We start from the raw sequence: 13,585 nt of genomic DNA, 5'->3' as shown, positions 1-13,585 counted from the left end.
ACAGCTATTTCATGAGTCTTGGCCGTGGCCCTAAGCACTTTATTTTCCAGTATTACCACTAGATACATAAATGCCACAGACACATAATTGGGTGAACCCTTTGGATTGTGACTCAGCTTTGCTAGAGTCCCCAATTAGAGGTGTCCAGAGTTCTTAAGCACACTCTTCTTTCTGCTTTGGACCTTGACTTTAACCGCTCAGTCTCAAGTTTTCACTTGACACCTTCACGCCACAAGCACATGGTTAGGGACAGCTTGGTTTAGCCGCTTAGGCCAGGATTTTATTCCCTTAGGCCCTCCTATCCACTGATGCTCAAAGCCTTGGGATCCTTTTTATTACCCTTGCCTTTTGGTTTTAAGGGCTATTGGCTTTTTCTGCTTTTCTTCTTTTTTTTTTTTGCTGCTTTTTCTTGCTTCAAGAATCATTTTTATGATTTTTTAGATAATCAATAACATGTCTCATGTTCACCATTCTTTGAAGAGCCAACATATTTAACAGTCTTAAACAACAAATTCAAAAGACATATGCACTGTTCAAGCATTCATTCAGAAGACAGAAAGTATTACCACCACATGTAACTAATTAGAATTTCTCTTATTAAAAACTCGAAATTTTATTGCCTCTTATTCAAAAGATCTACTATTTTATTCATGTTTGCTGATGATGAGAAAAATAAACTATGGCTTAATTGGAGATAAAATCAAAATAGATACTAATTACTACTATATGACTCCTAAGGTGAACTTCTCTAATGACACTATCACAGAGTTAAGGCAGAAATTAGAGTTTAACAACCTTTGTTCTGGGAAATGGGTGTTCCTCTGATCCGTGGGGTGCTTGATTCTTCAAGAGATAACTTCTGGCGCTTCAATTCCCTTAAGTCACGCCCTTGTTCCTCTTGTTCTTTAAACATATAGGTCAGTATTTGACTGTGTTCCTTCTGTTCTTTTATTATTTGCTCCATAGCTTCCCGTATTTTGGTGATAGACGTCTCAAGATACTCCCAGTATTCAGATTGAGGGATTTCTGGGAGAAATTCCTGTGTTTTCTTCTTGGTGGGATCATCCTGTGCTTGTTGTTTTTCCATTGATGCTTTGGTGATTGGTTTCTCAACTGAGATATACTCAGTTATTCCCATCCTTACCCCAGCGTCCTTGCAGAGCAGAGAAATCACGTTTGGATAAGCCAACCTGGCTTCTTTAGAATTTTTGTTAGCAATTTTGTAGAGTTCAGCTGAGATCAGCTGATGAACTTCCACTTCTTTTCCCATCATGATGCAATAGATCATCACTGCTCTTTTAACCGTGACTTCATAACGGTTGCTAGTAGGCAACAGAGAATGCCCAATGAAGTCCAGCCATCCTCTGGCGACTGGATTGAGATCTTCTCTCTTGAGTTGATTTGGGACACCCTTTGTGTTGGTGGTCCACCTGGCTCCAGGGATTCATATGTCCTCTAGAATCTTATCCAGGCCCTTGTCTGTTCTCATCATTCTCCTGTTGAAGGAGTCTGGATCATCTTTCAGCTGAGGTAGCTTTAAGATCTCTCTGATCTTGTCAGGGGTGGTATGAACAATATTTCCTCTGACCGTGGTCCGATATTCATAGAAAGCAGTTCCAGATAGTTTTTGCTTGTCAGTCTGCCACATATTAGCATAGAACTCCTAGATCATATTCCTTCCCACTTTCGTTTCAGGATTAGCTAGGACTTCCCAGTTCCTGATTCGAATTTGCTCCTGGATCTCCGGATATTCATCTTCTTTCAGATCGAATCTAACTTCCGGGATCACTGATCTCAGACCCATTATTTTATTATAATGGTCTGAATGTTCTTTAGATAAGAACTTCCCTTGATTCCAAAGTGGTTTTGGAACGCTCTCTTTCTTGCCTCTTGGAGTGGGTTGTTTTCCTTTAGGAGCCATGATCTTAGTGATCGCGGATAAACACACCAAACTTAGAGGTTTGCTTGTCCTCAAGCAAAAGAAAAGAAAGGAGAGGGAAAGAAGGAGAGCTAGGTGCAATTGTTGATGGGAGGGGAGGGAGGCCGAACTCGAATTTAAAGGGAGGGAGGGTGGGTTTTCGAAAAAAAAAGATAAAGATATGATAAAAAGATTGATTTGGAAAAGATAAGATATAAGATATGATAAGAGAGGATATAGTTTAAAATTGAAAACATATGAAAGATTTTTGAAAAAGATAGATTTAGATTTTGAAAAAGATAAAGTGGGGGTTTTGAAAAAGATATTGATGAGTTAAAAAGATAGATTTGTAAAAAAAAAGAAAGATTTGAAAAGAGTTGGATTGAATTTGCAAAGAGGGCTGGTGCTTATGGATTAAAATACATTTGATATTTTTAAGGTAGGGTTTTTAGAAATTAGGGATTTTAGAAATCAGGGTTCTTAACATGTTTATGCAAGAAAACATGAATTGAAGTATGAAAATCAAGATTTAGAATGAAAAATTATGAAGAAAAATGAGTTTGCCTCCTCCCTGCCATCCTGGCGTTTGAACGCCCAAACACTGCCTGTTTTGGGCGTTCAGCGCCCAAATGCTGCTCTCCTGGGCGTTCAACGCCCAGTTGCTGCCATTACTGGCGTTCAACACCCAGTGGGTGCCCATTTCTGGCATTGAACGCCCAGATTGCTACCATTACTGGCGTTCAACGCCCAGTGGATGCCTATTTTGGGCGTTGAACGCCCAAAATACACTTTTACTGGCATTTTCTTGCCAGTGAGCTCTTTTTCTCTGTTTTGTGTGCCGAATCCTTCTGTAACTCTGTGAACTTATACAAATGATTTCTCACCTTAGTGTCAGTGAACTTTATATAAACAAATAAAAATAAAAATAAAAATAGGGCAAAATTCTTAAAGGATTGATGCCCCATGGCTGGGTTGCCTCCCAGCAAGCGCTTCTTTATTGTCTTTAGCTGGACCTTGCTGAGCTTTTAATTTAGCTTCAGCCTTGAGCATTCTTGCTCAATGTTTCCTTCAAGATAGTGTTTGATTCTCTGTCCATTGACAATGAACCTCTTATCAGAATCAATATCTTGAAGCTCCACATAACCATATGGTGATACACTTGTAATCACGTATGGTCCCTTCCACCGGGATTTCAATTTCTCGGGGAATAGCCTGAATCTAGAGTTGAACAGCAGAACCTTCTGTCCTGGCTCAAAGATTCTAGATGACAGCTTTCTGTCATGCCACTTTTTTTATTTCTCTTTATAAAGCTTGGCATTTTCGAAAGTTGTGAATCTGAATTCCTCTAGCTCATTTAGCTGGAGCAATCTTTTTTCTCCTGCTAATTTGGCATCAAAGTTTAGGAATCTGGTTGCCCAGTAGGCCTTGTGTTCCAGTTCCACGGGCAGGTGACATGCCTTACCATACACAAGTTGATATGGAGAGGTCCCTATAGGGGTCTTGAATGCTGTTCTGTAAGCCCACAGAGCATCATCCAAGCTCCGTGCCCAATCCTTTCTACGGGTATTTACTGTCCGTTCCAGGATTCTCTTTAATTCTCTGTTAGAGACTTCAGCTTGCCCATTGGTTTGTGGATGGTATGGAGTAGCCACCTTGTGGCGAATTCCATACCGAACCATGGCAGAGTAAAGCTGTTTATTGCAGAAGTGAGTGCCCCCATCACTGATTAGTACTCTAGGGACACCAAACCTGCTAAAGATATGTTTCTGGAGGAACTTTAGCACTATTTTAGTATTATTGGTGGGTGTGGCAATGGCCTCAACCCATTTTGATACATAGTCAACTGCCACCAAAATATAAGTGTTTGAGTATGATGGTGGGAAAGGTCCCATGAAGTCAATTCCCTATACATCAAACAACTCAATTTCCAAGATTCCTTGTTGAGGCATGGCGTAACCATGAGGCAGATTACCAGCTCTTTGGCAACTGTCACAGTTACGTACAAACTCTCGGGAATCTTTATAGAGTGTGGGCCAATAGAAGCCACATTGGAGAACCTTGGTGGCTGTTCGCTCACCTCCGAAATGGCCTCCATATTGAGATCCATGGCAATGCCATAGGATTTTCTGTGCTTCTTCTCTAGGTACACACCTACGGATTATTCCGTCTGCACATCTCTTAAAGAGATAGGGTTCATCCCACAAGTAGTACTTTGCATCAGTAATTAATTTCTTCTTTTGTATCCTGTTGTACTCCTTGGGTATGAACCTTGCAGCTTTATAGTTTGCAATATCGGCAAACCATGGTGTTTCCTGAATGGCAAATAAATGCTCATCTGGAAAAGTCTCAGAGATCTCAAGAGAGGGGAGGGGCGTCCCTTCTGCTGGCTCTATCCGGGACAGATGATCAGCCACTTGGTTCTCTGTCCCTTTTCTGTCTCTTATTTCTATATCAAACTCTTGCAGAAGCAACACCCATCTGATGAGTCTGGGTTTTGAATCCTGCTTTGTGAGTAGATACTTAAGAGCAGCATGGTCAGTATACACAATCACTTTTGATCCTACTAAGTATGATCTGAACTTGTCAATGGCGTAAACCACTACAAGTAATTCTTTTTCTGTGGTTGTGTAATTTTTCTGGGCATCATTTAAAACGCGACTAGCATAATAAATGACATGCAGAAGCTTGTCATGCCTCTGTCCCAGTACTGCACCAATGGCGTGATCACTGGCATCACACATTAGCTCAAAGGGTAATGTCCAGTCTGGTGCAGAAATAACTGGTGCTGTGACCAGCTTAGCTTTCAACGTTTCAAACGCCTGCAGGCACTCTGTGTCAAACACAAATGGCGTGTCAGCAGCTAGCAGATTGCTTAGAGGTTTTGCGATTTTTGAAAAATCCTTTATAAACCTTCTATAGAATCCTGCATGCCCCAGAAAGCTTCTGATTGCCTTAACATTGGCAGGTGGTGGTAATTTTTCAATTACCTCTATTTTTGCTTGATCCACCTCTATTCCCTTGTTAGAGATTTTATGCCCAAGGACAATCCCCTCAGTCACCATGAAGTGACATTTTTCCCAGTTTAAAACTAGGTTGGTCTCTTGGCATCTCTTCAGAACAAGTTTTAGGTGATCAAGACAGGAGCTGAATGAGTCTCCATATACTGAGAAGTCATCCATGAAGACTTCCAGAAATTTTTCCACCATATCAGAGAAAATAGAGAGCATGCATCTCTGGAAGGTTGCAGGCGCATTACACAGCCCAAATGGCATCCTTCTATAAGCAAACACTCCAGATGGACATGTGAATGCTGTTTTCTCTTGATCCTGGGGATCCACTGCAATCTGGTTATAGCCTGAATAGCCATCCAAAAAGCAGTAATACTCATGACCTGCTAGTCTTTCTAGCATCTGGTCTATGAATGGTAAAGGAAAATGGTCCTTTCTAGTGGCTGTATTGAGCCTTCTGTAGTCAATACACATGCGCCACCCTGTAACTGTTCTTGTAGGAATCAGTTCATTTTTTTCATTATGAATCACTGTCATGCCTCCCTTTTTTGGGACGACTTGGACAGGACTCACCCAGGGGCTATCAGAAATAGGATAAATAATCCCAGCCTCTAGTAATTTGGTGACCTCTTTCTGCACCACTTCTTTCATGGTTGGATTTAGCCGCCTCTGTGGTTGAACCACTGGTTTAGCATTATCCTCCAATAAGATTTTGTGCATACATCTAGCTGGGCTTATGCCCTTAAGGTCACCTATGGACCACCCAAGAGTTGTCTTGTGTGTCCTTAGCACTTGAATAAGCATTTCCTCTTCCTGTGAATTTAAAGCAGAGCTTATGATCACTGGAAAAGTGTCACCTTCTCCCAGAAATGCATATTTCAAGGATGGTGGTAGTGGCTTGAGCTCGGGTTTAGGAGGTTTTTCCTCTTCTAGAAGAAATTTCAGAGGCTCTTTCATGTCCTCTGAATCCTCCAAATCAGGCTGAACATCTTTAAAGATATTTTCCAACACTGATTCGAGACTCTCAGCCATGTTGATCTCTTCTACCAAAGAGTCAATAAGATCAACTTTCATGCAGTCTGGATGTTGCATGGGTTTAACAGCGTTCAACTTAAATTCATCATCATTGACTCTCAAGGTTATTTCTCCCTGTTGGACGTCAATGAGGGATCGTCCAATTGCTAGGAAGGGCCTTCCTAGAATGAGAGTAGCACTCTTGTGCTCCTCCATTTCCAGCACAACAAAGTCAGTGGGAAAGGCGAATGGCCTAACCCTGACAATCATGTCTTCAATCACGCCTGATGGGTATTTAGTGGAGCCATCAGCAAGCTGAAGACATATCCGGGTTGGTTTAACTTCTTCAGTTAAACCAAGCTTTCTGATAGTGGATGCAGGTATTAGGTTGATGCTTGCCCCAAGATCACATAAAGCTGTCTTGGTACAATTACCCTCTAATGTGCATGGTATCAGAAAACTCCCAGGGTCTTTAAGCTTTTCAGGAAAGCTCTTCAGAATGACTGTACTGCATTCTTCAGTGAGGAGAACTCTTTCTGTTTCTCTCCAATCCTTTTTATGACTCAAGATCTCTTTCATGAACTTGGCATAAGAAGGTATTTGCTCAAGTGCCTCTGCAAATGGAATCTTTATTTCAAGAGTCCTAAGATAATCTGCAAAGCGAGCAAATTGCTTATCCTGCTCCTCTTTCCGGAGTTTTTGAGGATAAGGTATCTTGGCTTTATACTCCTCAACCTTAGTGGTTGAAGAAGCCTTTTTAGAGGGGTTGTTATCAGCACTTGTGTGTGTTTGATCCCTCACTGGCAATTGAGTGCCAGAGTTAGAAACTGGAGTGACGTTAGATGCCAACTCCTGGTCTGTTCCTGGCGTCTGAACGCCAGAACTGTGCCCATTTTGGGCGTTCAGCGCCAGATCCTGCCCATTTTGGGCATTCAACGCCAGACCCTTGCCTATTTCTGGTATTGAACGCCAGTCCTGCCTTGTTTCTGGCGTTGAACGCCAGTTTTGGGCATGGTCTGGGCGTTCAGCGCCAGCCTTCCACCAATTTTCTGGCGTTTTAGTGCCAGAATTATTTTTCTCTGGGCTCTTATTGTCCTCAGGTGAATCTTGGGTGGTTTGCTCATTTCTTGGCTTTTTGCTACCTTGAGGTGGGGTATTTAATGTTTTCCCACTTCTTAATTGAACTGCTTGGCATTCTTCTGTTATTTGTCTTGATAGCTGCTGCTTTGTTTGCCTAAACTGTTCTTCCATATGTATATTTGCCATTCTTGTCTCTTGTAGCCTATCTTTAAATTCGGCTAGCTGCTTAGTTAGAAAGTGCAATTGCTGGTTGAATTCAGCAGCTTGTTTTACAGGACTGAGTTCAGCAGTTACTGTTTTAATCTCTTCTTTCATGGAAGGGTCACTGCTTAGGTACAGATGCTGATTCCTGGCAACTGTATCAATAAGCTCTTGAGCCTCTTCAATTGTCTTTCTCATGTGGGTAGATCCACCAGTTGAGTAATCTAGAGACATCTGAGCTCTTTCAGCAAGCCCATAATAGAAGATGTCTAACTGAACCCACTCTGAAAACATTTCAGAGGGGCATTTTCTTAGCATCTCTCTGTATCTCTCCCAGGCATCATAAAAAGATTCATTATCTCCTTGTTTAAAGTCTTGGATGTCCAGCCTTAGCTGTGTCATCCGTTTTGGGGGGAAATATTGATTCAGAAATTTTTCTGTCAGCTGTTTCCATGTCCTTATGCTGGCTTTAGGTTGGTTATTCAACCACCTTTTAGCTTGATCTTTTACAGCAAATGGAAACAGTAATAGTCTGTAGACATCCTGATCTATTTCCTTATCATGTACTGTGTCAGCAATTTGTAAAAATTGTGCCAGAAACTCTGTAGGTTCTTCCTGTGGAAGACCGGAATACTGGCAACTTTGCTGCACCATGATAATGAGCTGAGGATTCAACTCAAAGCTACTAACTCTAATGGAGGGTATGCAGATGCTACTCCCATATGAAGCAGTAGAGGGGTTAGAATATGACCCCAGAGTCCTCCTGGACTGTTCATTTCCACTTAGGTCCATGATGGAGAAAGGGAGATGATGTAAAATAGAGAAAATATTTTTGTTTATTTATTTATTTATTTCGAAAATAAGATAAAGATAAATAAAAATGGGTGAAGATTTTTCGAAAAATTGAGGAGAGAGGGAGTGGTTAGGAAGTTTTGAAAAGGATATGATGATTTTTTTTGAAAAAAATTTTAAATTTTGAAATAAAAATCTGAATTTTAGAAATAGATTTTGAAAATTTGCTTTTAAAATAGAGAGAAAAGATATTTTTGAATTTAAAGAGGAGAGAGAAAAACAATAAGATAGCACAAGATTTAAAATTTTTTTTTTATCTGATGCTCCTTGTTTTCGAAAATTTTTAAGGGAAAAACACTAAGGAATACCAAACTTAAAAATTTTAAGATCAAGACACAAGGAAAACTCAAGAACACTTTGAAGATCCACAAGAACACAAGAACACAAAGGAAGAACACCAAACTTAAAATTTTTAGAAAACCAAACTAAAATTTTCGAAAAACACAGAGAAATCAACAAGAAAACACCAAACTTAAAGTTTGGCACAGGATTTAATAGAAAAATTATTTTTGAAAAAGGTTTTAATAAGAAAATAAGGATTCTAAAATTTTAACACGACACTAATACGAGACTCTAAACAAAAAGAGAAATTTTTCCTAATCTAAGCAACAAAATAAACCGTTAGTTGTCCAAACACGAACAATCCCCAGCAACGGCACCAAAAACTTGGTGCACGAATTGTGAATCACACTTTTCACAACTCGTACCACTAACCAGCAAGTGCACTGGGTCGTCCAAGTAATACCTTACGTGAGTAAGGGTCGAATCCCACGGAGATTGTTGGTTTGAAGCAATCTATGGTTATCTTGCAATTCTTAGTCAGGAAGTCAATTATATTTATCAGTTGAATTGCGAATGAACAAGAGAGCATGGGTTAAAGGTTACTTGTTATGCAGTAATGGAGAATATGTTGGAGTTTTGGAGATGCTTTGTCTTCTGAATCTCTGCTTTCCTCTGTCTTCTGATTCACGCACGCACGTCCTTCTATGGCAAGCTGTGTGTTGGAGCAACACCGTTGTCAATGGTTACATCCCCTCCTCTTGTGAAAATGGTCCAAATGCTCTGTCACAGCACGGCTAATCATCTGAGGTTCCCGATCATGCTGGAATAGGATTCACCCTCCTTTTGCGTCTGTCACTACGCCCAGCACTCGCGAGTTTGAAGCTCGTCATAGTCATTCAATCCCTGAATTCTACTCGGAATACCACAGACAAGGTTTAGACTTTCCGGATTCTCATGAATGCCGCCATCAATCTAGCTTATACCACGAAGATTCTTGTTAAGAGATCTAAGAGACACTCATTCAATCAAAAGTAGAACAGAAGTGGTTGTCAGGCACGCGTTCATGGGAAATGATGATGATTGTCACGTTCATCATATTCAAGTTGAAGTGCGAATGAATATCTTAGATAGGAACACGCATGTTTGAATGGAAAACAGAAATACTTGCATTAATTCATCGAGACACAGCAGAGCTCCTCACCCCCAACAATGGGTTTAGAGACTCATGCCGTCAAAGAGTACAAAGTTTTGATCTAAAATGTCATGAGATACAAAATAAGTCTCTAAAAGTTGTTTAAATACTAAACCAGTAGCCTAGGTTTACCGAAAATGAGTAAACTATAGCAGATGGTATAGAGATCCACTTCTGGGGCCCACTTGGTGTGTGCTGGGGCTGAGACTTAAGCAATTCACGTGCCTAAGGCCATTTTGGGCGTTCAACGCCAGGTTTGGATCCATTTCTGGCGTTGAACTCCAACTTTTGATCCTTTTCTGGCGCTGGACGCCAGAATTGGGCAGAGAACTGGCATTGAATGCCAGTTTACGTCGTCTATTCTTGAGCAAAGTATGGACTATTATATATTTCTGGAAAGCCCTGGATGTCTACTTTCCAACGCAATTGGAATCGCACCATTTCGAGTTCTGTAGCTCCAGAAAATCCATTTTGAGTGCAGGGAGGTCAGAATCCAACAGCATCAGCAGTCCTTTTTCAGCCTGAATTAGATTTTTGCTCAGCTCCCTCAATTTCAGCCAGAAAAATACATGAAATTACAGAAAAACACACAACTCATAGTAAAGTCCAGAAATATAAATTTTTCCTAAAAAACTAATGAAAATAAACTAAAAACTAACTAAAACATACTAAAAACTATATGAAATTAACCCCAAAAAGCGTATAAAATATCCCCTCATCACAACACCAAACTTAAACTGTTGCTTGTCCTCAAGCAACTAGACAAATAAAATAGAAGACTAATAGGTTGAGAAGCAATAATATCTCAGAGTTTTTGAGTGAATCTCAGATTCTAATTAGATGAGCGGGACTAGTAGCTTTTTGCTTCCGAACAGTTTTGGCATCTCACTTTATCCATTGAAGCTCAGAGTGATTGGCATCTATAAGAACTTAGAATTCAGATAGTGTTATTGATTCTCTTATTTCAGTATGATGATTCTTGAACACAGCTATTTCATGAGTCTTGGCCGTGGCCCTAAGCACTTTATTTTCCAGTATTACCACTAGATACATAAATGCCACAGACACATAATTGGGTGAACCCTTTGGATTGTGACTCAGCTTTGCTAGAGTCCCCAATTAGAGGTGTCCAGAGTTCTTAAGCACACTCTTCTTTTTGCTTTGGACCTTGACTTTAACCGCTCAGTCTCAAGTTTTCACTTGACACCTTCACGCCACAAGCACATGGTTAGGGACAGCTTGGTTTAGCCGCTTAGGCCAGGATTTTATTCCCTTAGGCCCTCCTATCCACTAATGCTCAAAGCCTTGGGATCCTTTTTATTACCCTTGCCTTTTGGTTTTAAGGGCTATTGGCTTTTTCTGCTTTTCTTCTTTTTTTTTTTTTGCTGCTTTTTCTTGCTTCAAGAATCATTTTTATGATTTTTCAGATAATCAATAACATGTCTCATGTTCACCATTCTTTCAAGAGCCAACATATTTAACAGTCTTAAACAACAAATTCAAAAGACATATGCACTGTTCAAGCATTCATTCAGAAGACAGAAAGTATTGCCACCACATGTAACTAATTAGAATTTCTCTTATTAAAAACTCAAAATTTTATTGCCTCTTATTCAAAAGATCTACTATTTTATTCATGTTTGCTGATGATGAGAAAAATAAACTATGGCTTAATTGGAGATAAAATCAAAATAGATACTAATTACTACTATATGACTCCTAAGGTGAACTTCTCTAATGACACTATCACAGAGTTAAGGCAGAAATTAGAGTTTAACAACCTTTGTTCTGGGAAATGGGTGTTCCTCTGATCCGTGGGGTGCTTGATTCTTCAAGAGATAACTTCTGGCGCTTCAATTCCCTTAAGTCACGCCCTTGTTCCTCTTGTTCTTTAAACATATAGGTCAGTATTTGACTGTGTTCCTTCTGTTCTTTTATTATTTGCTCCATAGCTTCCCGTATCTTGGTGATAGACGTCTCAAGATACTCCCAGTATTCAGATTGAGGGATTTCTGGGAGAAATTCCTGTGTTTTCTTCTTGGTGGGATCATCCTGTGCTTGTTGTTTTTCCATTGATGCTTTGGTGATTGGTTTCTCAACTGAGATATACTCAGTTATTCCCATCCTTACCCCAGCGTCCTTGCAGAGCAGAGAAATCACGTTTGGATAAGCCAACCTGGCTTCTTTAGAATTTTTATTAGCAATTTTGTAGAGTTCAGCTGAGATCAGCTGATGAACTTCCACTTCTTTTCCCATCATGATGCAATGGATCATCACTGCTCTTTTAACCGTGACTTCATAACGGTTGCTAGTAGGCACCAGAGAATGCCCAATGAAGTCTAGCCATCCTCTGGCGTCTGGTTTGAGATCTTCTCTCTTGAGTTGATTTGGGACACCCTTTGTGTTGGTGGTCCACCTGGCTCCAGGGATACATATGTCCTCTAGAATCTTATCCAGGCCCTTGTCTGTTCTCATCATTCTCCTGTTGAAGGAGTCTGGATCATCTTTCAGCTGAGGTAGCTTTAAGATCTCTCTGATCTTGTCAGGGGTGGTATGAACAATATTTCCTCTGACCATGGTCCGATATTCATAGAAAGCAGTTCCAGATAGTTTTTGCTTGTCAGTCTGCCACATATTAGCATAGAACTCCTGGATCATATTCCTTCCCACTTTCGTTTCAGGATTAGCTAGGACTTCCCAGTTCCTGATTCGAATTTGCTCCTGGATCTCCGGATATTCATCTTCTTTCAGATCGAATCTAACTTCCGGGATCACTGATCTCAGACCCATTATTTTATTATAATGGTCTGAATGTTCTTTAGATAAGAACTTTCCTTGATTCCAAAGTGGTTTTGGAACGCTCTCTTTCTTGCCTCTTGGAGTGGGTTGTTTTCCTTTAGGAGCCATGATCTTAGTGATCGCGGATAAACACACCAAACTTAGAGGTTTGCTTGTCCTCAAGCAAAAGAAAAGAAAGGAGAGGGAAAGAAGGAGAGCTAGGTGCAATTGTTGATGGGAGGGGAGGGAGGCCGAACTCGAATTTAAAGGGAGGGAGGGTGGGTTTTCGAAAAAAAAGATAAAGATATGATAAAAAGATTGATTTGGAAAAGATAAGATATAAGATATGATAAGAGAAGATATAGTTTAAAATTGAAAACATATGAAAGATTTTTGAAAAAGATAGATTTAGATTTTGAAAAAGATAAAGTGGGGGTTTTGAAAAAGATATTGATGAGTTGAAAAGATAGATTTGTAAAAAAAAAAAAAGATTTGAAAAGAGTTGGATTGAATTTGCAAAGAGGGCTGGTGCTTATGGATTAAAATACATTTGATATTTTTAAGGTAGGGTTTTTAGAAATTAGGGATTTTAGAAATCAGGGTTCTTAACATGTTTATGCAAGAAAACATGAATTGAAGTATGAAAATCAAGATTTAGAATGAAAAATTATGAAGAAAAATGAGTTTGCCTCCTCCCTGCCATCCTGGCGTTTGAACGCCCAAACACTGCCTGTTTTGGGCGTTCAGCGCCCAAATGCTGCTCTCCTGGGCGTTCAACGCCCAGTTGCTGCCATTACTGGCGTTCAACACCCAGTGGGTGCCCATTTCTGACGTTGAACGCCCAGATTGCTACCATTATTGGCGTTCAACGCCCAGTGGATGCCTATTTTGGGCGTTGAACGCCCAAAATACACTTTTACTGGCGTTTTCTTGCCAGTGAGCTCTTTTTCTCTGTTTTGTGTGCCGAATCCTTCTGTAACTCTGTGAACTTATACAAATGATTTCTCACCTTAGTGTCAGTGAACTTTATATAAACAAATAAAAATAAAAATAAAAATAGGGCAAAATTCTTAAAGGATTGATGCCCCATGGCTGGGTTGCCTCCCAGCAAGCGCTTCTTTATTGTCTTTAGCTGGACCTTGCTGAGCTTTTAATTTAGCTTTAGCCTTGAGCATTCTTGCTCAATGTTGCCTTCAAGATAGTGTTTGATTCTCTGTCCATTGACAATGAACCTCTTATCAGAATCAATATCTTGAAGCT

Source organism: Arachis hypogaea, chromosome 17, assembly GCF_003086295.3.
Source record: "Arachis hypogaea cultivar Tifrunner chromosome 17, arahy.Tifrunner.gnm2.J5K5, whole genome shotgun sequence".
Classification (NCBI taxonomy): domain Eukaryota; kingdom Viridiplantae; phylum Streptophyta; class Magnoliopsida; order Fabales; family Fabaceae; genus Arachis; species Arachis hypogaea.
The sequence above is the reverse complement of the archived record's forward strand: the minus strand, read 5'-3'. Positions refer to the sequence as shown.